Source organism: Schistocerca piceifrons, chromosome 5, assembly GCF_021461385.2.
Source record: "Schistocerca piceifrons isolate TAMUIC-IGC-003096 chromosome 5, iqSchPice1.1, whole genome shotgun sequence".
In the NCBI taxonomy this organism is placed as follows: Eukaryota; Metazoa; Arthropoda; class Insecta; order Orthoptera; family Acrididae; genus Schistocerca; species Schistocerca piceifrons.
Window position 1 is genome coordinate 602577410 of NC_060142.1, and position 16956 is coordinate 602594365.

At 43.2% G+C, this 16956-nt stretch overlaps 1 pseudogene; it reads right to left on the reverse strand.

The window, feature by feature from the left end:
• Positions 1-16181: 16181 nt before the first annotated feature.
• LOC124799715 lies at positions 16182-16297 on the reverse strand (annotated as a pseudogene).
• Between the last annotated feature and the right edge of the window lie 659 nt (positions 16298-16956).

Sequence of the window (16956 nt, forward strand, 5' to 3'; positions counted from 1 at the left end):
CCTACAGCAGCCTTTTACCACAATAGCCACAGTGCAACGAATCGGTCAAAACTGCCTTATAACATAGATTAATTAACACAGAGAAACAAGTGAATTTAGTTTGAAAGTGAAAGTTCTGAAACTCAGAATATTGCCGTTTGTCTTCAAGTAATACAGCTGTGTCTATAATTTTATATGTCATGGTATGCATTGATTATATTATTATATTGGGAGTTGAAGAACAGACCTCCAGAAATTAACGAGTGGTTCTTCAAGTCAATACAAGTAAATACGATCAAATGAATCTATGTCCGGAAATGCTTCATTTATCAGATATCCGCTCAATTAGAAAAAAAATGGTTCAAATGGCTCTGAGCACTATGGGACTTAACTTCTGAGGTCATCAGCCCCCTAGAACGCAGAACTATTTAAACCTAACTAACCTAAGGACATCACACACACCCATGCTCGAGGCGCTCTATTAGACTTTTGAACTTCTGTAGGTATCGAGATGAAATTAACGTAGCGTTATTTCATCATAATTGTTACGTTACCAAATATTAAAGAGAATAAATGTTAGTGTCACCAGAAGTGTGTCTTTACAAGTAATGAATTTACACTTAATGTTATCTAGATAGGCGATTTGAGTCCAATTATGAAGAACATTTCTTTCTTCTGCGTCGCTGTCATTCTCGCAAAATTTCTATAATGTTGTGGATTTCCCAACAGAAGATCTAAAATGAGATTCTTGCACGCACCAAAATCATCCTGCCATCTGATCCGCTCTCTTACCCAACACGAACAGGGTCGTTTATGTTTCTACTTTGGGGCTATAAATAGTAAAAGTGCAGCTCCAGCCCGACGCTCTTCCATCGCAACCTCTTCCTTCACTCACAGAACAACGACAGAAAAATTTCTCTCAGCTCTCAACAGACAAAGCACGTTTGAGGCCTAAGCGTCACAGGCCGCTTTTGGAGCGCCAAGTTGAGAGGGGCGTGAGAGGAATCACAACTACACAGATGTGAGATTTCTGTACAGAACGTAGAGCAATTAGGAGCTGTCGCTTTGGTTGGGGCGAGGGGTTGGGGAGAGGGGGGGGGGGGGGCGGGGTGAGCGAAGTGGGAGGAGCGCCGAAGCGCAAGATCGTATCACAGTTAATAGTGAAAACTGAAGAGGTGAAACTGTACTAGGAAAATAGGGGGCAGGGAGGGCGCCAAATGAAAAGCTGCATGTGTGTTCAAACGTTCTGGGACCGGTCCGGCTCTCAGGCACTCTGGGCCTGTTGTGTGAAACGCTTCCAGCATCCGTTCTCCCAAGACCCCCAGACACTTACAGAAAGCACTCCCAAGGAACTGTCCTGTCGCTATCATTGAAAACTCGCCCCTGGTGTAAACAGTTCTCCGGGTACTATCTAAGAGAACCAAACTATCTGACAGTAACAAACCCTCACGTGTATCCCAGCCCTTACTGTTACCTCGTTCCACAGTTCACGATGTCGTACATGAATATCTGCGCCTATGAGTGTATACAAACTGTGAAACTTCTAAATATAATTTTTTACTTAAACCGAAATAACTGAAAAGGTGAAACGTCTACGTTTTTACTTAAATTGCTTAAGGCAACTGAACCTTCAAAAGCTGCTGAGTGAAACTGAACGTACTCTCTCTTTGATATTTTTTTATCATTTCATTTCTGACCTACAGAACTATTCCTGACAAATACAACTCAAACTTATTCTTTTATTACCCACAATATACAAAGATAACTCAATATGACTATTAATTAACACAAAAGAATGACACTGAATTGGAAGAAACCCTAACAATAACCCATACATTTCATAAATCACTTACGCCACAGAAAATCTTCGTGACACGAACTACAGCAAATACAGCAAGTATAAAGCCAGCTAAATAAAAAGATTCTAGGTACTGTAGGCTCTAACTATTAATAGGCATGAAGTTAGAGAAGGAAAGATTTCGTGGCAGAGCACACAATGTATTTAGCAGAATTTACCTTAATCATGTGACAACCAGTTCAAAAAATTATATAATCGTCAATAATTCCATTACCTAATTTTACAAATCATGTTCAACCATTATTTTGTCTCCATGACGGACAAATGTCCAGACCGCCTTCTCGCGCTACTAATACTTCTAGCCTCCATCACTCCTAACTATTAACTTCTAACTGCGGGTCCGACCAGCCACAAAGTCTCCTACAGAGAGCGCACAGCGCTGTCAGTGATGTAAATGCAGTCTAAAGCGCTGCCAACATACAAACATATAAACAGGCTACTTACAACTGCAGCTTCATCACAATGCCACACCCGAGACCAGGCCGCGACGGAAGGCATTTCGGAGACCATTCTGGCAAAAACTGATGAAAACGACGCATTCTTCGAATTCGCCTGTTACTCGGACGAGACTACATTCTACACTTCCGGCACGATAAACTCACTCAGTTGTTGCGTACGGGGAACTGAAACCGCCCTCCCCCCTCTACGTGACAGAGTGCGAACATGACTCTCCGAAAGTGAATGTGAGGTGTGGATTGTTAAGGGACAGCGTTATAAGCCCATATTTCTTCACGGATCCTTCAACTAAAGGAACAACCTACTTAGCCAGGTTGGAGCTGTATGTTGCGCCATAAATTCGTGAGACGATCTTTCAACAAGACTGCGCAACATGCCATTATGTGAACGTTGTGAGGGGTAAAAAATGGTTCAAATGACTCTAAGCACTACGGGACTTAACATCTGAGGTCATCAGCCCCCTAGACTTGGAAGTACTTAAACCTAACTAAACTAAGGACGTCAAACACATCCATGCCCGAGGCAGGAATCGAATCTGCGACCTTAGCAGCAGCGCGGTTCCGAACTGAAGCGCCTAGAACCGCTCGGTCACTACGGCCGGCCACGGAACCCTACAGTAGTGCCCGTTTCTGTATATACTCATCAAAGAGCACCTCTTTTGATTTACTCTATTAAATTATACCTTTATTCCATTAATAAGTGTAACTACTTTGTATAATAATGCCTCAGAGTTGTAAGGGATACATTGTTTATTCTACTAATTCTGTACGTTGATATGAAGGATATTTTGAATCATTAATTCCCATATAGTCGGTTTTGGAGAGGTATTCCCTCGATTGCTTGGCCTCACAGAAGCCGAGGCATTACGTCACTTCGCTTTTTTTTTCAGTGGGGGTTTATCAAGAATCAAGTTCCATACAGTATTTCATGATCTAGCATATCTGCGCCATCGGATTTGTGCAGAAATGGCAGATGTTGCGCCTACAATGCTGCAAAGGATTTGGAGGGAAGTGGACTACACATTAGATGTCTGTTGCACCACTGATATCTCGCTTATCAGGGTGTATCAGATGCGTAAAAAGGTATTTTCAGTTGCCATGTTTGTAGAAAAACATTGTCAATAAATATCACAATTACTTCTCAAGTCAATACATTTTACACATTACATGTTTAACTTCGAGACCTCGTATTTTTTCAGCAACAATGCGTGATTAGGAATTTTACGTTGTTGATGGTGACAGAATCTTAGATCGCTTCTACACGGAGTATTTCTGTTTATCACTATGTACATCACTCGCGAAACATAAGATTGGTGTATTAGTCAGCCGAACTCTGCAATCAGTATAATGGAAATAATTATAGTTAGACCCTTGGATTAAGGCAAAAAAGTAATACCCAACTTAGTAAAGTGACACATTTGATATAAGTGAACTTTGATCAGCAGAGAGAATGTCAGGAGAATAAAATTTTAACAGAACTTTGAAGTGTCAAGTATTACAACGACGATTTCACAATACTGTACGACAGTAGACACATATTCAGGAGCCAAAACATTATGACCAACCGCTGAACAATGAGTGGTCAGCCACTGGAACGACGTACAGGAGTGGTTCGGCCGTCCTCAGTGGGTTTCCGGACAACGTGATACAAGGTGTCTACAAACAAGTCATGCCAGTCCCACAATTTACGGGCTGGTGGTTTGTGGGCACGAAGCTGGTCGCCTATAGTGTGCCAGATGTGTTCCGTCTTGTTCAGATCTGGCCGAGACATGAAAATCGGTTCTGAATCAAGCTGGACAAACCCCAGTAGCACGACTCTGGCACTGCTGCATGGACAGTTTTCCTGTTGGAAGATAACACCGTCCTTGAAAAGTAACAGGTGGTCTGCAATAACTTACACTTAGTTCACAGCCATCACGGTGTCTTCTGTTATCGCCACAGGTCACACAGAAGTCCAGATGATCAATCCCATAGCAGAATACTGTCCGCAAAGACGCGCGGTGCATGTTTCGACGAGCCGTTCACCTGAATAACGTCGTATACGGACATGAACATCAGTCTGGTACAAGAGGAGACGTTATTCATTCGACCAGGAGACACGTTTCCATTGTTCCTTTGTCCAATATCGAATATCCCGCGCCTTCAGCAAAAGTTCATTGCGGATGCCATTGTGTTAACGTGGGAATATGTCGTGGCCTTCCACTACGGAACACCACTTTGAAAAAGTACACTCAACGGCGTGGTCTGGAACACCTTTCCCCTCACCTGCATTGTAGTCTGCCGTTACATCTGCCACAGATCGCGGACTATCCAGCTTTACAGCGCGTGCCAGTTTTGCAATTTCTGTGATGAGTAATGAGATGTTAATGTCAGTGTTGACACCTACTCGTGATTTCACCTTCCTGGAAGCACTTGCCATAGATGCTCACGGGAGTAGCACTCTAACAGCCGACCAGCTTCGAAGTTTCCTGCAGTTCTTAAGGGCATTTGTTCGATCCCGCTTACATTATGGCAGCGTGATCTTCGGATCGGCCCGTCCTTCCTACCTCATGATGTTAGATGCTGTCCACTCCACCATGAGGGCATTCGGATATCGACTGGAGCGTTTCGGACAAGCCCAATTTAGAATCTGTGTGCAGAGGCTGGTGAACCACGATTCTGTATTCGGCGACGTATCCTTTTGGCTCAACAGGTGCTGGAAGTCTCAGCGTCACCTCAGTCATTGGTATTTAGTTCAGGTGTCCAACCCACATATCAGTGACTGTTCAGGAATCGGTTCCAAGTGACCAAGCCAGTTTGGATATATTCTACAGACTGTTTAAGGATCTGGATCTCTCAGGCTTCAAATTACACATCCAGGGATGGAACGAACTGCCGTCTTGGCGTCTTCAGAGACCCAAAGTGATTTTAAGCTTGACATAGTACAAGGAAACTTGTACTGCCGATTTTGTTTGTACAACTTTGTTTTAGTCTATTTTAAGCACATACCACAGTTTTATTGTTATTTATATAGATGGATACCAGCAGGAGAATTCTTCCGGTTGTTCTGCTGTTTTCCATGATAGGGTTTTTAGCGTGAGTCTTCCACAACCATTTATATGGCATTCTGATGGCACTGGAGAGGGTTCACAGGCATCACCGTACATCACCAAATATATCCAGTAGACTCGCTGATTCGGCTCATCTATGACTCCTTAAACCGGCTCCAACACCGTGGTAAGGAGGTGATCGTTCGCTAGATGCCTGGCCATATTGGGATACAAGGCAACGACATGGCCGACAAAGCTGCCAAGGAAACATGTTGGGGTAGTACTGTCCATCAATTTCCCATCTCGTTGCACGCCATCAACTCATTTTCTGACATGCGTCATGCGTCTCTGGGAGACTGAATGGTTGCAAGTGAAAGACAACAAACTGCGGTCGCTCAAATCGACCACAAAGGCTTGGCGGACTTCATATCAGCCTCGCCGCTTGAAGAGGTTTTGCTTACCAAACTGCGCATCGTGGATAACCCTTTCACATATGGTTTCTTCCTCCGGTGGGAGGATCCACCACTCTGTGAAGTTTGTGGCGTGCCGTTTTCAGTTCACCATATTGTGGCTACGTGTGCTCTGTGTACTGATATTAGGGTAGCTCTCAGTCCCGCTGGAAATCTGCCCACCGGTGTTACACGGGTGGTGAAATTTTGTGAACTGTCAGGTCTCATCCCTAAATTGGTGGGGAAGGGCTTTAATACGGTATAAACTGCTCCACAGGTGGGAACAGCCTTCGTCCCCACCCACGAGATTTGCATGTTGAATTTTAATCAGGGCGGTGATGACCATGATGTCGAGGCCCCCTCAACCCAAATCATCATCATCATCGAAGTTTCCTGCTGTTAGTTTCCAGCTGCTGGACCTTAATAATATCTCCTTTATCAAAGTCACTTATACCAGTGCAGTCCCCCATTTGTGGTCAGTCACTGCGAAACCATAAAGAAGAACTGCATTCCCTCTGGAATAAAACGCGGCTACAGTTTCCACTTGCTTCCAGCTGTTCGTAGTACCAGTATAACAGATTGTTAACCCCAGCACCTTCTGAAAACGCTGCTGCTACGTTCAGGAATCACATGTCTGCCTGGCCCTCTGTTGTTGTTGAAACTAAAGAAGATGCTAGATGCTATACACCATGTACGTCCATGGTTCATCGTGGAATGCAACAATCATAAATGATAAATTGCTCGATATCTTTTAGCTAACATTATCTTCTAATACTAAGTATTGTGAAGACACTGAAAAACTAATTAACGATGTTACAATTTTAGTTAGCAGAGTCTACCATATTTCGTGAATTTGTATGTCTCCAGTGGCATGTATTTTGATAAATTTTGTGAGTGATGTGTGAACGAAATTTTGACATTAAAGAAAAGAAAGTAGTGAGAGACCTGAAACCCTTGTCTTGTGTTCAAATATGTAAGGTGTGCATACGACACTATTATTTGTACTTGTGTAATACTTATAAATTTGCCATGATTCACTATACAAATGAAAGATCAATAATTGTGCTTCGATGCATCCACATTTAAAACGCCACTCGTTCATTGGCTGCAGATGTGCGCTCCTACACGAGGCATGACACTAGCGCCATAGAAAGTTTCCTGGTACTGTTGGCTGTGTTGCTCTCCAGTTTGCTTCTGACTTGCTAAGCAGGAACATCTTCATTATGACAGTCATCTGTAAACATCTAGAAAGCATGTATTGCCATTTAGTTGTTTATTATTAAGATCAGCCACTTTCAGTGCAGGTATGTCTGAATTCCAATGATTAATTTGTGTTACTTTTGAACTGTTTATATTATAGTTCCATATTTATATTCACTGTTCACTGAAAACAATGTACTACTTTTTGTAACATCAGTAGGCCACACTTGAGCGGGAATCAGTTGGTTCAATACTAGTTGCGAAACATATGGACTGCATCTGTGAGAAATTTGGTAACGAGCGTTTCATGAAATACTGAAAAAGTTGCTGGTCCTGTGTAAAAAAATGTTGAAGTGAAAAAAAATCATTGTAGGTATATGTATATGTAGATATTTTGCATGACGTAACATTGTAGCTGTTACGGTTCGTCCTGTAGAAGTGTATCGTTGGTACAAAAATCTTCTCTCACAAAGTAGGCTATAAAAAAATTATCAAAATACTGCCAATGCCTTCAAGTTACGCTAAAAGGTCCTTATGCCAGCTACTTCTGAGGTACAATGCACTGTCAAGATGATGAAGGTCCATCCGAGTCAAATCAAAGACGGAGAAACTCAGGGCTGGAAGAATCCCATGCTGACGCCCTCCCGCAGGTATGATGTTGAGACAAGGAGGCTGACTAGCGCACGGGCAAATATTGATGAGTTTTGTGTGCTGCCAGAGACCCGTTTCGTGTACCGGCTTTTGGAGCGTCCCGATAAGGGGCATATGAGGACGCGGCTAAGAAAAATTAAATGCCGCATTCACCTGAGCCATGTATGACATGCTCGGTACAAGGCCTGGTGTTGATGACGCCTGAGTGCTGTAGGGGCGTGCTGCACCATGGACGGATAGTACACCCACGTGAGGAGGTGTTTGGAATATCGTGTGGAAGTGTAGAACTTAGCAGTAATCGCCCCTGTGTGTGGAGCGTCGCAATGGATGGAACATTACCACCAGATAGCCCTTGAACTCTTGGCTGCAGGTTACTGAGGCGGAGTTCACTGATGATGTTCTAGAACTGCTTCTAAGCAACTAGAAAACGTGAAAACTGAACTAACGGTTTGATCATTGGAGTCCTATTTTACTGTAATGTCCCTTGCCGCGCATGGCGAACAGTATGTTTTGTAATGGTTTTCTCATGTGGTGAGGGAAACGTGTGTCTAAGTTACAATGAAAGGAATACCCTTAGCTGCATACAGGTGTTGAAATAAATCAACGGGGACTGTGGAAAATGTGTGCACCGACCGGCACTCGAACCCGCGATCTCCTGCTTAGGTGGCAGACGCTCTGTTCATCTGAGCCACCGAGAACACAGAGGATAATGTGACTGCAGGGACTTATCTCTGGCAAGTCTCCCGTGAGACCCACATTCCCAACTTATTGTCCCGCACTATATTCATAGTACCCCTGCCCATTATACTCATTACCCGCAGCACTGTTTATGCATCTGCACAGAAGAAGATGGTCAAATGGCCGGTGAGTCTTAACTATATATATATATATATATATATATATATATATATATAAACTTGTGTTTGGTTATTTCTCCAAAACTCATTGCTTCTAAGGCCACGCACACTTTTCTTGTGCATGGGATTTCATAATAGATGTATATTACGATTTTCATGCCGAGAGGTGTGCCATGTATTATTCAACCCATAACTACATTTCCAACACGGATTTCGTGTTTCATAGGCCACTGACTGGGTGAGTTCCTTTGTGTACTTACATATAGACTATTTGTATAACACAACATTCCTTATGTTGTACTAAAGTGGCCGATTAGCACAAGTGGCCTTTGTAATATGTACACAACACATTCACCTCTAAGAAGCCGACCGTAATCGATGTGTTGAATCATCGGATTTACCACAGAGAGGCAGTTTACAATTCCGTTATTACTTTTAAACACTTAAGTTTTACTCTTTCTGTTAAGTTTTTTAAAGGTAAATTATGATTTTCAATTAAAAAATGTTTCCCTTAGAAATTGTATTTTACTCCCTTGAAGATTTCTTTTCTAACTTTAATAAGTTGAAGATTCTTTGTCTCAGGCCTGTTAACTGTGGTCAGTTTAACTGAGCCTTCCTTGCAAGCTGATTTTATTTCTTAACTGATGTGAAGGTTTAATTGGAGCTTGTCATTTAAATTTTGCAAAATTTTTTTGCAGGTTTATTTAGGAGACAGAGCTTCACAACTTAAGCAAGTCAATAACACGTTGGTCCATCACTGGCCCTTATGCAAGCGGCTATTCGGCTTTCCAGTCATTGATGGAGTTGCCGGAAGTCCTCCTGAAGCAATCGTGCCAAATTCTGTCCAATTAGAGGGTTAGATTGTTAAAGTGCCGAGATGGTTGGAAAACCTGCCTACAGTGCTCCAAACGCTCCCCACTGAGAAGATATCCGGCGACTTTGTAGGCCAAGGTAGGGGGTGTCAAGCACGAAAACAAGCACTAGAAACACTCGCCGTCTGCATTCGGACATTATCTTGCTGAAATGTAAGCCCAGGATGGCTTACCATGAAGGGCAACAGAATGGACCATAGAATGACGACGACGTACAGCTCTGCTGTAATGGTGTGGCAGATGACAACCAAAGGGGTCCTGCTATGAACGAAAATGGCACCCCGTACCATCACTCCTGGCTGTCGCACCGTATGGCAGGCGATGGTCACGTTGGTATTCCACCACAGACGGGGGCATCTCCAGACACTTAGATCCGGTCTGGAACTTCATTTAGTGGAGTACAAATGTCTTCAATTACGAGCCCCGCTACTAAACGAGCCCCTAAGACCAGCGAAGACGTATCTGGAGACGCTCCAGGCAGAGATGGGATACTATGCTGACTGTCGCCCGACATACTGCCCGACAGCCAGGGATGATGGGCTGGGGTGCCATTTATGTGCATAGGAGGTCCCAGCTGGTTGTCATCCGTGGCATCCTTAAACCCCATTCTGTTGCAGAATCTGTCCCGATGTTTAACGCCTATAACGTACCATTTTTGCAACAGTCCATTTCAGATGTTCTGGCAACGTCCGTAATAATACACTACTGGCCATTAAACTTGCTACACCAAAAAGAAATGCAGATGATAAACGGCTGTTCATTGGACAAATATATTTTACTAGAACTGACATGTGATTACTTTTTCACGCAATTTGGGTGCATAGATCCTGAGAAATCAGTACCCAGAACAACAACCTCTGGCTGTAATTACGGTCTTGATACGCCTGGGCATTGAGTCAAACAGAGCTTGGATGGCGTGTACAGGTACACCTGCCCATGCAGCTTCAACACGATACCACAGTTCATCAAGAGTAGTGACTGGCGTATTGTGACGAGTCAGTTGCTTGGTCACCATTGACCAGACGTTTTCATATGGTGAGAGATCTGGAGAAAGTGCTGGCCACTGCAGCAGTTGAACATTTTCTGTATCCAGAAAAGCCCGTACAGGACCTGCAACATGCGGAAGTGCATTACCCTGCTGAAATGTAGGGTTTCGCAGGGATCGAATGAAGGGTAGATCCACGGGTCGTAACACATTTGAAATGTAACGTCTACTGTTCAAAGTGCCGTCAATGCGAACAAGAGGTGACCGAGACGTGTAACCAATGGCACCCCATCATGATGCTGTGCAAAGATCCTGGATTCATCCGAAAAAATGACGTTTTGCCATTCGTGCACTCAGGTTCGTCGTTGAGTACACCATCGCAGGCGCTCCTGTCTGTGATGCAGCATCAAGGGTAACCGCAGCTATGGTCTTCGAGCTGATAGTCCATGCTGCTGCAAACGTGGTCGAACTGTTCGTGCAGAGGGTTGTTGTCTTGCAAGCGTCCCCATCTGTTGACTCAGGGATCGTGACGTGGCTGCTCGATCCGTTACAGCCATGCGGATAAAATGCCTGTCATCTCGACTGCTAGTGATACGAGGCCGTTGGGATCCAGCACGGCGTTCCGTATTACACTCCTGAACCCACCGATTCCATATTCTGCTAACAGTCATTGGATCTCGACCAACGCGAGCAGCAATGTCGCGATACGGTAAACCGCAATCGCGATAGGCTACAATCTGACCTTTATCAAAGTGGGAAACGTGATGGTACGCATTTCTCCTCCTTACACGAGGCACCACAACAACGTTTTACCAGGCAACGCTGGTCAACTGCTGTTTGTGTATGAGAAATCGGTTGGAAACTTTCCTCGTGTCAGCACGTTGTAGGTGTCGCCACCAGCGCCAACCTTGTGTGAATGCTCTGAAAAGCTAATCATTTGCATATCACAGCATCTTCTTCCTTTCGGTTAATTTCGCGTCTGTAGCACGTCATCTTCGTGGTAGCAATTGTAATGGCCAGTAATGTAATGAAGCTTGTTGCTGCCACACCGAAGAACGCAATGATGGTAGTGGCCGTGTTTTACTGTGAGTTCGTTTCCACATGTTACAGTGGCTTCTATCTGCTGGGGTAGCACATAAGTCATAAGGATTCTAGAAATCATGCTACAAGCTCATCCGCACTGTCGTTTTTTCGGCTGGTCGTCACAATCGTCAATTCCGGAAAGCATCCTAAGACACACGTTTCACAGATTGCTGGGACGGGAGGAGGAAAACCAACCCAAATTGAAATGTTGTGTCATGACTGCTACCATCCCGTAAATAGATTGTGCATGGTGATTTGCATATTATTGTGTATACGAATAGTGAAAAAAAATAGTCATGTCTTAGAAGAAATCAAGTTAGTTCTGTGGAGCCCTGCTATCATTAAACTTTCCTATTGATGTGGCAATTGCCTTAATTCGGCGAGGAAGAGAGTCCACAAATATCTTCAAGTGCGCCATATCAAGCTGAAGCCAGCCAAACAACGTAAGTAGCCTTTTTATGTGTCTGTATGTTGGCAGCGCGATTGACTGAATTAATAACTCTGTCAGCGCTGTGCGCACTCTGCAAGGGACTCTTGTGGCTGGTCGGACTAGCAGGTGGAAGTTAACAGTCAGCGGTGATGCCAATTGGAGATGAACAGCCAGCTGTGATGTTAGTTCGGAGTTAGTAATCAGCAGTGATGGATATTAGAGGTTAATAATTAGCAGTGTTGGAGGTTTGCTGTATTAGCGCGAGCGGACGGTACGAATGTATATCCGTCATTGAGATTTGTTACTGATGATTATATAATTTTTGAACTGGTTGTCACATTCTTAAGTTAAATACATTGTTTTCTCTTCAACAAAACCTTTCCTTTGCTAACCACTTGCCTATTAGTAGTTAGAACCTACAGTAGTTGGAATCTTTCATTTAGCTGGCTTTATTGGTGCTGCTGCACTGCTGTAGTTCGTGTAATGAAGATTTTCTGTGAGGTAAGTGGCTTACGATGTGCATGGGTTATTGTTAGGATTTCTTCTAATTCAGGGCCATTTTTTTGTATTCATTATTTGAAGTCAGAGTATCATTCTTTGAGGAGTCAGATTGCGTTGCGCTAGGATTTTGAGGGTCAGTGTTGAAACGATAAGAATAAGCAAAGAGAAAGTAGACTCCTTACGTTCAGTTTCACTCAGCAGTTTCAGAATTAAATAACGTAGAAGTTTCACCCTCTCAGTGATTTGTATTTAAGTAAAGAACTTTCACCAATGACAATTAGGGCCTGAAGAACTCCCAAACTGTGTAAACCTGTGATTCGGTTCGCCGGCTGCTTCAAATAGTTGCTAATCAAACAGCTTACAGGGCCGATCGAAGAGCGATAGGGTGCCTGAATGCTCGAAAGACCAGTAACGTAAGCGTGCAGCCAGGTCAAATGTCAAATTTTGTGGTAAGTTCCTATGGGACCAAACTGCTAAGGTCATCGGTCCCTACGCATGCACACTACTTAATATAACTTAAACTTACACTAACGACAACACACACACCCATTTCCCAGGGAGGACTCGTACCTCCAACGGGAGAAGCCGCGCGAGCCATGGCAAGGTGCCCTAGACCGCACGGCTAACCCGCGCGGGATGCAGCCATGTGAACATGTGTGTTGGCATCTTGGAAAATGGGACTTTACAAGGCATACTCATCATTAAAATGATGACGAATCACCGAGAATGCCAAATACAAAATTTTGCTCCGGTTTTTTTTTCTTTTCTTTTTTTTTAACTCATCCAGAATTGTTTCATCTCACACGCAGTAGAAGTGAAATATTTCACGCAGCATAGTCCGCAATAACTGAGAAGAGTTTTAGTATTTGTCCCATTATTGTACCTTACACCAGATAATATATTTCGGTCTGATATAACCGTCTGCAAGACCTACAAATTAATAAGAGAGCGGCTGTACAAACTGCACTAAACTTACAATGTAAGGCAGGACGGCGGGCTGTGAGCAGTACATTCAAAGCGCGCTTCATCCAAAGGACAAGTAACATTTAGACGAAAAAAGCACTAATTTAAAAGATGACATAATGATAAGAGGATTTAAAATTTCTAAGGATGAATTTAATGGAATTTTTATATACATGAAACTCGATTTACTTCACTGTTGGTTTAAAACAGGAATAATACAAAGGTAAAATGCAGACCATAAGAATACGATGTAATAAAACACTTACCTTAAAAAGACGCACTTCACCATCACTAAAACTTCAGGGCCTGGCCTGGGATGTCTGCTGTTGAAGGGAAAAAAGGCAGCTGTTATGTATGGTAGGAGGGCGAGGGTATACGGGTAACGGACTGATGAATATTATCGATGGAGGAGGAGTGCACGTTTGGAGATCGGAAGGGAGTAGTAGTTAAGTCCATAATGTGGAGGGGAAAGAGGGATACGGAAAGAAGAGGGGAAGCGGTATGGAAAGGTGAGGGAAGGGAAAGGGAGCCCTGGTGGGGTGTAACTGGTGGGGTGGTTTTGTGATTGGTGGGATGGGTAAAAGTCAGAACTGAGTTCATGTTTTCGGAGAGGGAGGCCGTCGAAATTTCGTTGGAAGAGAATATGGAGGGCGTGCAGTTAGAGAGTTGATGGGATGTGTCTACTGACGAGCGACTGCCTTCTGGGATTGTAAATTAGAGCGTAAATAATAGAATTATTTGAACCAACTTTTCGGATCCTGTCCTCATCATCTCACATCCGACACCAACTTATCAGCTTTTCACATCTTCTACTCTTCGTAGGTCAACTTTGGATTCAATTTCTTTATCAAGAAACACAGTATCCAAGCAACTAATCACCAATACTCTGCTGCACCACCGCTTTCATATTACACTCTCCATGTACCTTCATGATTTCTCCATTCTTTTCCGCTGGAATTTCAACCAATTCCCTCACCCAAAGAATGAAATCTGATCCGAGATGTGACCCTTATTCGAACAACTGGTCACAATGCTCAACCTCACAGCATTCTTTCATTTTTCTCCCTCCATATTCCAACACAGTGCTGATTTTTAGTCACTGCCAGCAGCTGCACATGGTTCCCTACTGAAAGTCATCATTCCACCTCCATATGACCATGATCATTTTCGTACAGCACATTATCATCAGTGATTATGTTTCAAGTGTAATGTAAAATCATCTATAATGATTCAAAAAATTGTCAAGATTGTCCACCTCTGTATTTAAAAAATCTGGTGTTATCTAAAAACAGCAACGTGATTTCTGAAAATCATCACTGTTTTCATCTCTCTTTACTTAACTGCGCATGACAATCGTCATGCTTGGCCTCCCAGGTCCCCAGACCTCAGTCCGTGCGATTATTTGCTTTGGGGTTACCTGAACTCGCAAGTGTATCGTGATCGACCGACATCTCTAGGAATGTTGAAAGACAACATCCGACGCCAATGCCTCACCATGACTCCGGACGTGCTTTACAGTGCTGTTCACAACATTATTCCTCGACTACAGTTATTGTTGAGGAATGATGGTGGACATATTGAGCATTGCCTGTAAAGAACATCATCTTTGCTTTGTCTTACTCTGTTATGCTAATTATTGCTATTATGATCAGATGAAGCGCCATCTGTCTAACATTTTTTTGAACTTTTATATTTTTTTGGTTCTAATAAAACCACATGTCATTCCAAGCATGTGTGTCAATTTGTACCTCTCTATCAACATTATTCGGTGATTTATTCAGTTTTCAAATTTATACTGACTTTGTGATCACCCGGTATAACAGCAGATTGTCAAAACTGTCTGCAAATGATGATGTAGCCTTCGTGCATCCATATTTAAATTGGATGATTGAGGGACATTAGATGGTATAATTTTTATTCAAATGAAACTCCTCCAGCTGGAGGAGTTTCGTTTTTAATAAAAATGATGTATTCACTCGCACCCGTGTAACGTGGCATAAAGGGTTCCTAACCAACACGAACAAGGACGACTGTGAAGGACAATCGATTTTAAACCCGAAAAGAACTGCTGTTGTCAATGAATGTTTTCTTCTCAACCAGAAAACTCCATGTAATGACTGGTTTGTATCAGGTACCTCACCCAGGTCATCGATCATAGTGGCGCGTAAGGATTCAGTGGGCAATGCTACACAAAAGGGGCCGCACGGGGTAGCCGCACGCTCTACGACGACTTGTCACGGCTCGCGCGGCTACCCCCGTCGGGCAGTCGAGTCCTCCGTCGGGCATGGGCGTGTGTATTGTCCACAGCGTAAGTTAAACTTAGATTCAGTAGTGTGTAAGCTTAGGGACCGATGACCTCAGCAGTTTGGTCCCATAGAACTTACCACAAATTTCCAATTTCTGACAAACAGCTACTGGAGGTGCCTCTTCGGACGCACCGACACCCTCATGACCCATGTAATCGGCAGGGTCTGAAGGATGTGGTCCGGGCTCGAGGTGGTTGTGTGAGTTGGGCCCACTCAGCCAGGTTATAATGAGCACTTACTACATCGTATACTGTATGAATTTAACTCCCTTGACAGTATATACTTCACAATCTAGACAATCTTCCACGCTGTTATAAACCATAAAACGTTTTACCTCGTATAATTAATTTCCGTCTATGATGGTCGTTGTCAGTACCTACAAAATTTGATGACGGGGTGTCTTGCCGAGCAAATTGCACTTAACCTACAAAGTAATCCACTGAGATATTAATTTATGCCTTGTAACAGATTCACATAACTCAGTACACTCGCTTTCCAGATGTACCACTGTGGGGTGCTTAACACTCTTAAATTGTTTTCATGTTGTACTAAAATTGTTACTTGAACTTGGTTTCAGTTCATTATTTAAAATAAGTTTTTCTTGGTATTAAAAAATTTTCAACCAGCAATAATCGCACCTCGGATAAGCATCATTGGTTACGATATTGCCACTTCAGTTCCCCACTAATGGATGGACTGGTGGCGAATAGCACCGTGCTGAAGCCATAACTTACACACCTTGGAGAAACTGACGTTTTGCTGTCCAGCACCATCTGTCGTACATTTTGTGAACTTTGTTTTTTTTCGGTTCTAATAAAACCCCATATCATTCCAACAATGTGTGTCAATTTTTACCTCTCTATCTATATTACTCCGTGATTTATTCAGTTTTCAAATTTGGGTTTGTTGTTGTTGTGGTCTTCAGTCCTGAGACTGGTTTGATGCAGCTCTCCATGCTACTCTATCCTGTGCAAGCTTTTTCATCTCCCAGTACCTACTGCAACCTACATCCTTCTGAATCTGCTTAGTGTATTCATCTCTTGGTCTCCCTCTACGATTTTTACCCTCCACGCTGCCCTCCAATACTAAATTGGTGATCCCTTGATGTCTCAGAACATGTCCTACCAACCGATCCCTTCTTCTGGTCAAGTTGTGCCACAAACTTCTTTTCTCCCCAATCCTATTCAATACTTCCTCATTAGTTATGTGATCTACCCATCTAATCTTCAGCATTCTTCTGTAGCACCACATTTCAAAAGCTTCTATTCTCTTCTTGTCCAAACTATTTATCGTCCATGTTTCACTTCCATACATGGCTACACTCCATTTATACTGTCT